Raw genomic sequence first — 12,681 nt, forward strand, 5'->3', positions numbered from 1 at the left:
CTGAGTACGGGGATACCACATATGTGGGACTTTTTGGGAGCCTAGCCGCGTACGGGGCCCCGAAAACCAAGCACCGCCTTCAGGCTTTCTAAGGGCGTAAATTTTTGATTTCACTTCTCACTACCTATTACAGTTTTGAAGGCCATAAAATGCCAAGATGGCACAAAACCCCCACAAATGACCCCATTTTAGAAAGTAGACACCCCAAGCTATTTGCTGAGAGGCATTTTGAGTCCATGGAATATTTTATATTTTGCCACAAGTTGCGGGAAAATTACAAACTTTAATTTCTTTTTATTTTTTTTTCGCAAAGTTGTCACTAAATGATATATTGCTCACACATGCTATGGGCATATGTGAAATGACACCCCAAAATAAATTCTGCTGCTTCTCCTGAGTACGGGGATACCACATATGTGGGACTTTTTGGGAGCCTAGCCGCGTACGGGGCCCCGAAAACCAAGAACCGCCTTCAGGTTTTCTAAGGGCGTAAATATTTGACTTCACTCCTCACTACCTATTACAGTTTTGAAGGCCATAAAATGCCAAGATGGCACAAAACCCCCACAAATGACCCCATTTTAGAAAGTAGACACCCCAAGCTATTTGCTGAGAGGCATGTTGAGTCCATGGAATATTTTATATTTTGCCACAAGTTGTGGGAAAATTACAAACTTTTTTTTTTTTTTCACAAAGTTGTCACTAAATGATATATTGCTCACGCATGCCATGGGCATATGTGAAATGACACCCCAAAATAAATTCTGCTGCTTCTCCTGAGTACGGGGATACCACATATGTGGGACTTTTTGGGAGCCTAGCCGCGTACGGGGCCCCGAAAACCAAGCACCGCCTTCAGGCTTTCTAAGGGCGTTACAGTTTTGAAGGCCATAAAAATGCCAAGATGGCACAAACCCCCCCAAATGACCCCATTTTGGAAAGTAGACACCCCTAAATTTAGGGGTACACTAGTGAGACTAGGTAATAAATGGCGGGTGCCCTGAAACTATAAAAAAAATAACTAACCAACCAGCGTCACCTGTAACAGTTATATGGTGATCACTGGTGAAAGGGTTAACTAGGGGGCAATCAGGGGGCTTTATGCGGTAGTATATGGGGGTCCCTGGTGCTATAAAAAGCTGCGGCGAACCTAAATACCTACCTGCCTAACTAGCGTCACCTGTGACACTAATACAGTGATCAGAAAAACGATCGCTTATTAGGCTGGGTTCACACTGGAGCGATGCGGGAACGCCACGAATCCGCGGCGGGTTCCCGCATCACATGCCTCCCGGCGGCAGTTCACACTGCCCTATGCGAACTGCTGGGAGTGTCAGTGAAATGTTAATGACACCCCCAGATCAGTTCGCATATCGCAGTGCGATCTGCAAACTCGGATCGCATGGTGTGAACACCCATGCGATCTGATTCTGCTGCGGACCAAAAAAAGGGTCCCGTGCGAGTTTGCGGCGGGTGCGGCGGGTGCGACACGAATTCAGCCATACTATCTGTATGGCTGAACTCGAATCGCACAGAGATCGGATGTGATTTGCACTGCAGTGCGGTGCGAATCACATCAGTTCTCATAAACCGCTGCAATGTGAACCCAGCCTTAGTGACACTGGCGACGGGGGGTGATCACGGGGTTAAACCTTTATTGGGGGGGTTAGGGGGGTACCTTAGAACTAAAGGGGGCTAACCCTAACTGCCCTAACAGTTATTACAGTCACAAATGACACCCGCCGGGTGATCAGGGGGTTAAACCTTTATTAGGTAATAAATGGCGGGTGCCCTGAAACTATAAAAAAATAACTAACCAACCAGCGTCACCTGTAACAGTTATATGGTGATCACTGGTGAAAGGGTTAACTAGGGGGCAATCAGGGGGCTTTATGCGGTAGTATATGGGGGTCCCTGGCGCTATAAAAAGCTGCGGCGAACCTAAATACCTACCTGCCTAACTAGCGTCACCTGTGACACTAATACAGCGATCAGAAAAACTATCGCTTATTAGGCTGGGTTCACACTGGAGCGATGCGGGAACGCCATGAATCCGCGGCGGGTTCCCGCATCGCATGCCTCCCGGCGGCAGTTCACACTGCCCTATGCGAACTGCTGGGAGTGTCAGTGAAATGTTAATGACACCCCCAGATCAGTTCGCATATCGCAGTGCGATCTGCAAACTCGGATCGCATGGTGTGAACACCCAATGCGATCCGATTCTGCTGCGGACCAAAAAAAGGGTCCCGTGTGAATTTGCGGCGGGTGCGGCGCAAATTCAGCCATACTATCTGTATGGCTGAACTCGAATCGCACAGAGATCGGATGTGATTTGCACTGCAGTGCGGTGCGCAGTGGCGGAACTACCGCCATAGCAACCCACGCGGTCGCTATGGGGCCCGCAGTCACTATGGGGCCCGCAGCCTAGTGGGGACCGCTGCCGAATGGGGCCCTCAGCCGGGGCCCGCTGCCGAGTAGAATTTTATTTCTCATTATTATAAAGTACTATCTTTCTGTGCGGTTTTGAGGAGCCGGGTGGGGCTTGTGGAATACAGAAGGTAACACGTTCCTTTTTGATTTCAACTGCATTCTGAACTGTCTGTGAGTTTGACTGATTTTTCTAATATGCAGCATGGCGGGGGGGGGGGGAGGGGGTAAATGTCCTGCACTGGTCACAGTAATTTTTGCATTAATGTCCTGCACTGGTCACTGTCATTGATAAATGAATTTACTGGTCACTGTCACTGATGGATGAATTTACTAGTCACTGTCACTGATGCATGAATTTCCTGGTCACGGTCACTGATGAATGAATTTCCTGGTCACGGTCACTGATGAATGAATTTCCTGGTCACGGTCACTGATGAATGAATTTACTGGTCACGGTCACTGATGAATGAATTTACTGGTCACGGTCACTGATGAATGAATTTCCTGGTCACGGTCACTGATGAATTAATTTCCTGGTCACGGTCACTGATGAATGAATTTACTAGTCATGGTCACTGATGAATGAATTTACTGGTCACGGTCACTGATGAATGAATTTACTGGTCATGGTCACTGATGAATGAATTCACTGGTCACGGTCAAATGAATTTACTGGTCACGGTCACTGATAAATGAATTTACTAGTCACTGTCACTGATGCATGAATTTCCTGGTCACGGTCACTGATGAATGAATTTCCTGGTCACGGTCACTGATGAATGAATTTCCTGGTCACGGTCACTGATGAATGAATTTACTGGTCACGGTCACTGATGAATGAATTTACTGGTCACGGTCACTGATGAATGAATTTCCTGGTCACGGTCACTGATGAATTAATTTCCTGGTCACGGTCACTGATGAATGAATTTACTAGTCATGGTCACTGATGAATGAATTTACTGGTCACGGTCACTGATGAATGAATTTACTGGTCATGGTCACGGTCAAATGAATTTACTGGTCACGGTCACTGATAAATGAATTTACTGGTCACTGATGAATGAATTTACTGGTCACGGTCATTGATGAATGAATTTACTGGTCACTGTCACTGATGAATGAATTTACGGTCATTGATGAATGAATTTACTGGTCACTGATGAATGAATTTACTGGTCAGTCACTAATGAATGAATTTACTGGTCACGGTCACTGATAAATGAATTTACTGGTCAGTCACTGATGAATGAATTTACTGGTCACGGTCACTGATAAATGAATTTACTGGTCAGTCACTGATGAATTAATTTACTGGTCACGGTCACTGATAGATGAATTTACTGGTCACGGTCACTGATAAATGAATTTACTGGTCAGTCACTGATGAATGAATTTACTGGTCACTGTCATTGATGAATAAATTTACTGGTCACTGTCACTGATAAATGAATTTACTGGTCACGGTCACTGATGAATGAATTTACTGGTCACTGATGAATGAATTTACTGGTCACGGTCATTGATGAATGAATTTACTGGTCACTGTCACTGATAAATGAATTTACTGGTCACTGTCACTGATAAATGAATTTACTGGTCACTGATGAATGAATTTACTGGTCACTGTCATTGATGAATGAATTTACTGGTCACTGTCACTGATAAATGAATTTACTGGTCACTGTCACTGATAAATGAATTTACTGGTCACTGATGAATGAATTTACTGGTCACGGTCATTGATGAATGAATTTACTGGTCATGGTCACTGATGAATGAATTCACTGGTCACGGTCAAATGAATTTACTGGTCACGGTCACTGATAAATGAATTTACTGGTCACTGATGAATGAATTTACTGGTCACGGTCATTGATGAATGAATTTACTGGTCACTGTCACTGATAAATGAATTTACGGTCATTGATGAATGAATTTACTGGTCACTGTCACTGATGAATGAATTTACGGTCATTGATGAATTAATTTACTGGTCACTGATGAATGAATTTACTGGTCAGTCACTAATGAATGAATTTACTCGTCACGGTCACTGATAAATGAATTTACTGGTCAGTCACTGATGAATGAATTTACTGGTCACGGTCACTGATAGATGAATTTACTGGTCACGGTCACTGATAAATGAATTTACTGGTCAGTCACTGATGAATGAATTTACTGGTCACGGTCACTGATAGATGAATTTACTGGTCACTGTCACTGATAAATGAATTTACTGGTCACGGTCACTGATGAATGAATTTACTGGTCACTGATGAATGAATTTACTGGTCACGGTCATTGATGAATGAATTTACTGGTCACTGTCACTGATAAATGAATTTACTGGTCACTGTCACTGATAAATGAATTTACTGGTCACTGATGAATGAATTTACTGGTCACTGATAAATGAATTTACTGGTCACTGATAAATGAATTTACTGGTCACTGATGAATGAATTTACTGGTCACTGTCACTGATAAATGAATTTACTGGTCACTGTCACTGATAAATGAATTTACTGGTCACTGTCACTGATAAATGAATTTACTGGTCACTGTCACTGATGAATAAATTTACTGGTCACTGTCACTGATAAATGAATTTACTGGTCAGGGTCACTGATGAATGAATTTACTGGTCACTGATGAATGAATTTACTGGTCACGGTCAAATGATTTTACTGGTCACGGTCACTAATGAATGAGTTTACTGGTCACGGTCACTAATGAATGAATTTACTGGTCACTGATGAATGAATTTACTGGTCATTGATGAATGAATTTACTGGTCACTGTCACTGATAAATGAATTTACTGGTCACTGATGAATGAATTTACTGGTCACTGTCACTGATAAATGAATTTACTGGTCACTGATGAATGAATTTACTGGTCACGGTCAAATGATTTTACTGGTCACGGTCACTAATGAATGAGTTTACTGGTCACGGTCACTAATGAATGAGTTTACTGGTCACTAATGAATGAATTTACTGGTTACGGTCTAATTAATTTACCGGCCTGGGTACTGTGCCACGTGAGTATGGTAATCTGTTTTTCAATGGAATTTGCTATTTTTTTTTGTGTGGGGGGGGGGCTGTTTGTAGGGGGGCCCCATACAACATTTTGCTATGGGGCCCTGTGATTTGTAGTTACGCCCCTGGCGGTGCGAATCACATTCGTTCTCATAAACCGCTGCAATGTGAACTCAGCCTTAGTGACACTGGCGACGGGGGGTGATCACGGGGTTAAACCTTTATTGGGGGGGTTAGGGGGGCACATTAGAACTAAAGGGGGCTAACCCTAACTGCCCTAACAGTTATTACAGTCACAAATGACACCAATGCAAAAAAAAAAAAAGCAATTGGTGTCACTGTGACTGGGGGGGGCAGGGGTAATTGGGGGGTGATCAGGGGGTAAAGGGGGGGTGTGAGTGTGCCTGGCATGTTCTACTGTATGTGTGGTGTGTTGGTGCAACTCACCGAACCTCTCTCCTCGGTGCCGGAACGAAAAATACCGACACGGAGGAGAGAATACATCACTTCCTCTCCTGTGTTTACATTACAGGAGAGGAAGTGATGTCACGGGACATTTTCATTCGTCGGGAGCGATCGCGAGGGGGTGGCCATGAATGAATGGCCGTCCCCTCTTCCGGGATCGCTCCCGAACGAATACCGACCGCCGCAGGCACCGGGCGGGGGCCCGATCGGGCCCCCGACCGGCGGGCAGGCAAGGACGTACATGTAAGCCCTTATGCCTGCCCGTGCCATTCTGTCGACGTACATCGTCGTGCGGCGGTCGGCAAGTGGTTAAAAGGTATTTATTACAAAAATAGAACTAAAAAACAAATACATAAAATTTCATATATTCACAGACTGTGCCTATGAGCATATTTAACACACCACCTACATAATCAAGATTATTATTGAAAGATTCGGAAAACTGAGCAATTCACTTTGACAATAATATAGAATTTTGAAGAGGCAGTGGGGGTTATTTACTAAAGGAAAATCCACTTTGCACTACAAGTGCACTTGAAAGTGCACTGAAAGTGCACTTGGAAGTAAAATCTCTATAGATCCAAGGGGGACATGAAAGGAAAATAAACAGCATTTTAGCTTGCACATGATTGGATGATAAAATCAGCAGAGCTTCCACTCATTTCAGATCTACCCCTTAGATTTAGAGTGACTGCACTTCCAAGTGCACTTGCAGTGCAAAGTGGATTTGCCTTTTGTAAATCACCCCCAATGTGTCATATAAAAACTCAGCTTGCTCTACATGTTGTGCGTTCAATAACGCTTCGTCAGGAGCTTTTGGTGTATTATTTTTCAAAAATTAGAAGAAATAATAAAATAAACTGAGCGGAGAATAATGTCCTCGACCCTGATAGATATTCAGCGAGACAGATCTTCAAGTCACTTCTTGAAGTAGTCTAATAGAACCACCTTATACCAGATACCCTAGAGTAATTAGTGATAACTGATACAGACAATAGCATCCATGACAAACAACCAAGTACAGGCTGAATCAATTTGGGGAAGCCTCCCACTACATGAAAGCCAGTAGTCCAAAAATAAATGGTCCCTGCTAGGTATCTTGGATGATGGTGTTTCCTAGAGCCCACCGCTCAGATGATAGCGCCACACAGGGTAAGAGCAGCTGTCATTATTCTCCGCTCAGTTTATTTTATTATTTCTTCTCCTTTTTGAAAAATAATATGCCAAAAGCTCCTGAGGAAGCAACATTGAACGTGCAACATGTAGAGCAAGATGAGTTTTTATATGACACACTGCCTCTTCAAAACTCTATATTATTGTCCAAGTGAATTGCTCAGTTTTCTGAATCTTTCAATAATAATCTTGATTATGTAGATGGTGTGTTAACTTCCCTGGCAGTATTCCTGGTTCTGGCTCGGGGTGAGATTTCAGTACCAAAAGCGGTAACCCCAAGCCAGACTTGGGATCGCATCGCAGGATCCATGTAGAGGTTACTTACCTTGTCCCCTGGATTCTGCAATGTCTCCCTGCTGTGATCTGTGAGCCGCTGTGTCTCGCTCGATTCAAAGTGCCGAGCTCCGTTCCCTGCGAGCGTTGCGACGCACAGGGACGGAGTTCAGTGCCAAATTCAAAAAGTAAAAAATACAGTATACTGTAATCTTACAGATTACAGTACTGTATAAAATAATTACACATCCCCTTTGTCCCTAGTGGTTTGTCCAGTGCCCTGCATGCAGTTTTATATTGTAAATACTGTTCTTTCTGTCAGGAAACTGGAGATTGTCGATAGGAACCAAAACATTTTCATTTACGTCAAAAGTGCTTTTAGACCAGCTAGAAAACAGCCATAATAAATTAGAATCACTTGCAGAATTGAGCGATAGTGAGGGGAAATTCATCATCAAACACTTATGCCCCATACACACGGTCGGACATTCCGACCACAAAATCCGTCAGATTTTTTCAGACGGATTTTGGCCGAAACTTGACTTGCATACACACGGTCGCACAAAGTTGTTGGAAAATCTGATCGCTTGGAACGAGGTGACGTACAAAATGTACGACGGGACTACGTAGAGGCTAGTACCCAATAGCTTTTGTCTCTCATTTTTTTCTGAGCATGCGTGGAACTTTGTGTGTCGGAATTCTCTACACACGATCGGAAAAAGTTTGATCGGATTTTGTTGTCAGAAAATTTTAGATCCGTCGGAAAGTCAGACAGAAAACGTCCGATAGAGCCCACACACGATCAGATTTTTGACAACATAATCCAATCTGACTTTTTCTGTCGGAATTTCGCACTGTGTGTATGGGGCATAAAAGTAATGACAGTGACAATTCTGCAACTGAGCAAATTTCATTGTTTCAGTGTTTTTGATTTGATTACATTATTGAATAATTTTTATTAGTATTATATTATTATTTGTTATAGCTATTTATAATTTATGATTTCCTGTTTCAAACTTTATCATACCCAGGATGTCTACTAGACTCTTGTTTGGACAGATTTAAGTGAGTTATTTCTAAGAATTACAGGCCTACAATATAAAATGCTGAATTTTCATGCAAAATAATGGTACAGCTTTCAGCACCTAAAATCTGAAATAATCATACCGCCAGGGAGGTTAAATATGCACATAGGCACAGTCTGTGAATATATGGAATGTTATGTATTTGTTTTTTAGTTCTATTTTTGTATAAAATACCTTTTAATATACTTGTGTTATGCCTACAAAGTCCATCATCCAAAATTAATTTCAGCCTTCCCAGAGGAGTTGAAGCTGTTATAGCTGAAAAGGGAAGGCCAACTCAATATTGCACCCTACGGACTAAGACTGGGATGCCATTAAAGTTCATATGCGTGTAAAGGCAGGCATCTCAATACTTTTGACAATATAGCGTATGTCACAGGTTATTTATCTTATTTGTACTTTATTGTACTTTTTCATTTTTAAAATGCTTATCCGCTGTCTGTATTCTGTCTGGACATCGTTTTTTTTTGTCTCCTAATAAAAATAATAATAAATACTGATTTGTACAACAATGTGATGAGTAACCATTAATTAAAAACGTAATTAACTTACTCGACACATAATTTGGTACAGTAAACGTGGGTTCTTTTTTTATTTGTTAACACTGACTTAGCCAAGTGAACATACACTTCTCAAAGCAAACGGCCTCTGCTTCTTTAGGAAATCAGCTCCATCAACAATTAACCCTTTTGCTGCCACCAAGTTTAATACACCCTTCCAGCAGCTGTGTATATCTGACAAGCCGACTGCCAGCTGTCGAATGGAAGCAATGCGAAAGGTGTGTAGCTTCTAGGATTGTTTCCACATACCTCCTTTACTACGTCCATCCCCTGTGCGTATCCGAGGCCCTGCCTGCCCATTGGTGAGTCCAAGACTGCCATGGCAAGCGATGTCAGACTTTTTGTCCTACGCGTAATAAAGAAAAAAGTTAAGCTCAAAAAATGTTTTAAACATTTTTTAAGTTCCAGCCAAGCACTTTTATGTGTCCCCCCCCCCAAAAAAAAGAAAATTTGAGCCCCACCCCACACACAGTGCCTGCGAACAGAAATCCATGCATCAGGGTGGCCGCAAACAAAAATACTGATTGTTCTACACATGTTACATATCACACCACATGCTGGACTTACAGTAATAATTCTAGGCCCATTATTCATGGTTAACTCTAAACTGATGAGCTGTAGGGTCTTTTAAAAAATTACCTAGGAAAGATATAGGGTATTGAAGTTTGTCACCATTTAATGGGTGGATGCAATTTTTAAGGTTTAGCATGTTGAGTATTTTTTTTTTACTCAACATAATCTTTTATATTTTACCAAAAAATTGGGTAATGCCTTGCATTTGTGTGTTCTAAAATTAACTTTAGTAAACTTTTTAATGCAATTTTGCATTTCTTAAACTATTGTGCTAATGTGTCAGGAAGATCCTCCTCACGGACGTCCGAGCGGCGAAAGTCGCAGAAGATCTCTTGCCCAGTTCCAGGAGCGTTACCGCGATCGGCGGTGCGCGCGTGCGCGCGCGCGGCCGTTTGACACAAATTGGCGCCAATAGCGCTATTTAAACTGGATCCATGCCTCACTGCCTTGCTGCCTGATCAACAGCGTTCCTGTGCGTCCTGGTGATCCGTATCTGAATCTGAACCTGAACCTGTACCTGTATCTGTACCTGTACCCTGATCCGTATCGAACCCGGCTTGTTCCCGACTCTGCTGTTTGCTGCCTGCCCCCCGACTTTGGCTTGTACCCGACTACTCTTCTGGATTCCGTTTCTGTACCTGATCTGCCCGCCTGTGCCTGACCTGGACTGTTACACCATCCGTCAACTGTAAGTTGCTTGCTGTTGTACTACAGGACACCTCCCAGTCCTCCGCAATATCTGGCTGTACTCCTTCTGCGTTTGTAGCCTTCTATCTCTGGCCGCAGACTACTGGACTCTTCCGCTTCCGCATATCCATTGCACCTGCATCCATTGTTGGACTACAATACCCCTCCGTTGTTTGTCACTTCCTGCAATCACTTGTATACCATTGCTGGACTACAGGAACCCTTCTGCTGTCTGCTGGAACTTATCTCACCTTTGCCTGCATTCAGACACCGGACTACAATACACCTCCTCCTTCAACAGTCTTCTGCCTCTACCACCTGCTATCCGGTCAGGCACTTGTGCCCCTCTGTGCTCCTGAGCCCCTGTCACCACTACCAGGGTCTCTCGAGTCAGAGGTCTACGAGAGGCCACTCCCTGCACTCCGGGCTCTGCTTAAAGGTACGTGACAGTATCAGGCAGCCATGTCTGAGCCCACGCAGGGAGATTCGGCCATGGATGATTTATGCCGTCATCTTGCTGGACTTACCCAGGCTGTTAAATCTCTACAAGAAGGCTATTCTCGATTGGAAGAGCGTGTCCAGGTCTTATCTACCACAGGCCCTACCGTGTCGGGAACTTCTTATGCGCCATCAGTGGTTATGTTGCCCCCAGAACCCAAGGTCCCAACTCCGGAGAGGTTTTCGGGAAATCGCAGCAAGTATAGAGCTTTTCGCAATGCCTGTGAATTGTTTTTTGCACTTCAACCCAGAACTTTCTCTCTAGAATCCACTAAGGTGGGTTTTGTTATCTCCCTTCTACTGGGTGAGCCCCAGGCTTGGGCCCACCGCCTTTTGGAGCAAAAGGAAGCCTGCCTTAATAACCTGGATACATTTTTTCAAGCCATGGGTTTGCTCTATGAGGATCCTCAACAGGCGGCCACAGCGGAAGCAGCTTTATATTCTCTTCAGCAAGGCCGCAGAGCGGCAGAGGACTACGCGTCTGAATTTCGGCGCTGGAGTTCCGATACTACCTGGAACGATGCTGCTCTGCGCTACCAGTTTCGCATGGGACTCTCTGAACCTCTAAAAGATGAATTGGCCCGGGTGGGTGTTCCAGCAACTCTTGAAGCCCTTATCAACCTCTCCATCCAGATAGACAGACGCTTGAGAGAACGGAGAACAGAACGCACTGCCGGGCCGTCCCGACCAGTCTGGATGTTACCCCGTGTACCTAATCCCCCTGCACATCCTGCTGCTGACACGCCTGAACCCATGCAACTGGGCTTACTTAGACCAACGCTCACCACCGAGGAACGACAACGCCGGCAGCTCAACAATCTGTGTCTTTACTGTGGAGAACCCGGACATTACGTGAGATCCTGTCCTGCCAAATTCCGTAAGCACTCTTATGTATCTTCTCCTGTTTTACCTGCTGTGCCTAGTAATGCTACTCACCTGGCTGTTCCCGTCTCTCTTCAGCTACCCGGAGGGAACATTCAAGTCCCCGCAATAGTTGATTCTGGAGCGTGCAGTGGATTTATGGACTTATCGTTTGTCCAAAAGTTCCAAGTGCCCTTACGGCCCAGGGCGAAAGGGTTGTCTGTACACCTTGCCGACGGGTCAGCTATCAAATCAGGACCAGTGACACAAGAGACATGTCCTTTGACTGCTACTATTTCCGGTAACCATCAGGAACAACTCTGCCTGGACATTATTGAATCTCCCCTTTTCCCTATCATACTGGGTATGCCCTGGCTTCGGGCACACAACCCGCAAATAGACTGGTCCACCGGAAACATTTTCTTTTTCTCCCCCTACTGTCGTCAACACTGCTTTCAAGAATCAACTAAGGTTTCACCCCATTTAATGTGTATGGAGACCGATGTTGAGACTCGCCAGCACGTTCCTGAGACCTACCATGACTTCCTGGACGTGTTCAGCAAGAAAGGGGCAGAAACACTTCCCCCTCATAGACCCTACGATTGCCCAATTGAGATCCTTCCCGGAGCCGAAATCCCTTTCGGGAGAATATTTCCCTTAACAGAAGTGGAATTGGAGACTCTCAGGACTTACATTGATGACAATCTAAAAAAGGGGTTCATACGTCCTTCTACGTCCCCAGCTGGGGCAGGAATCTTTTTTGTAGAAAAGAAGGACCATTCTCTCCGCCCTTGTGTTGACTACCGGGACTTAAATAAAGTTACAGTCAAGAACCGGTACCCACTGCCTTTGGTACCCGAATTATTCCAGCGCCTTGGATCAGCTCGTATCTTCACAAAATTGGATCTTCGCAGAGCCTATAACTTGGTCCGTATCCGAAGCGGGGACGAATGGAAGACTGCCTTCCGCACCCGCTTCGGACATTTTGAATATCTCGTAATGCCCTTTGGGCTATGCAACGCTCCTGCG

Source organism: Lithobates pipiens, unplaced genomic scaffold, assembly GCF_037356315.1.
Source record: "Lithobates pipiens isolate NorthernLeopardFrog02 unplaced genomic scaffold, aLitPip1_a1.2 Scaffold_3, whole genome shotgun sequence".
NCBI classification, from domain to species: Eukaryota; Metazoa; Chordata; class Amphibia; order Anura; family Ranidae; genus Lithobates; species Lithobates pipiens.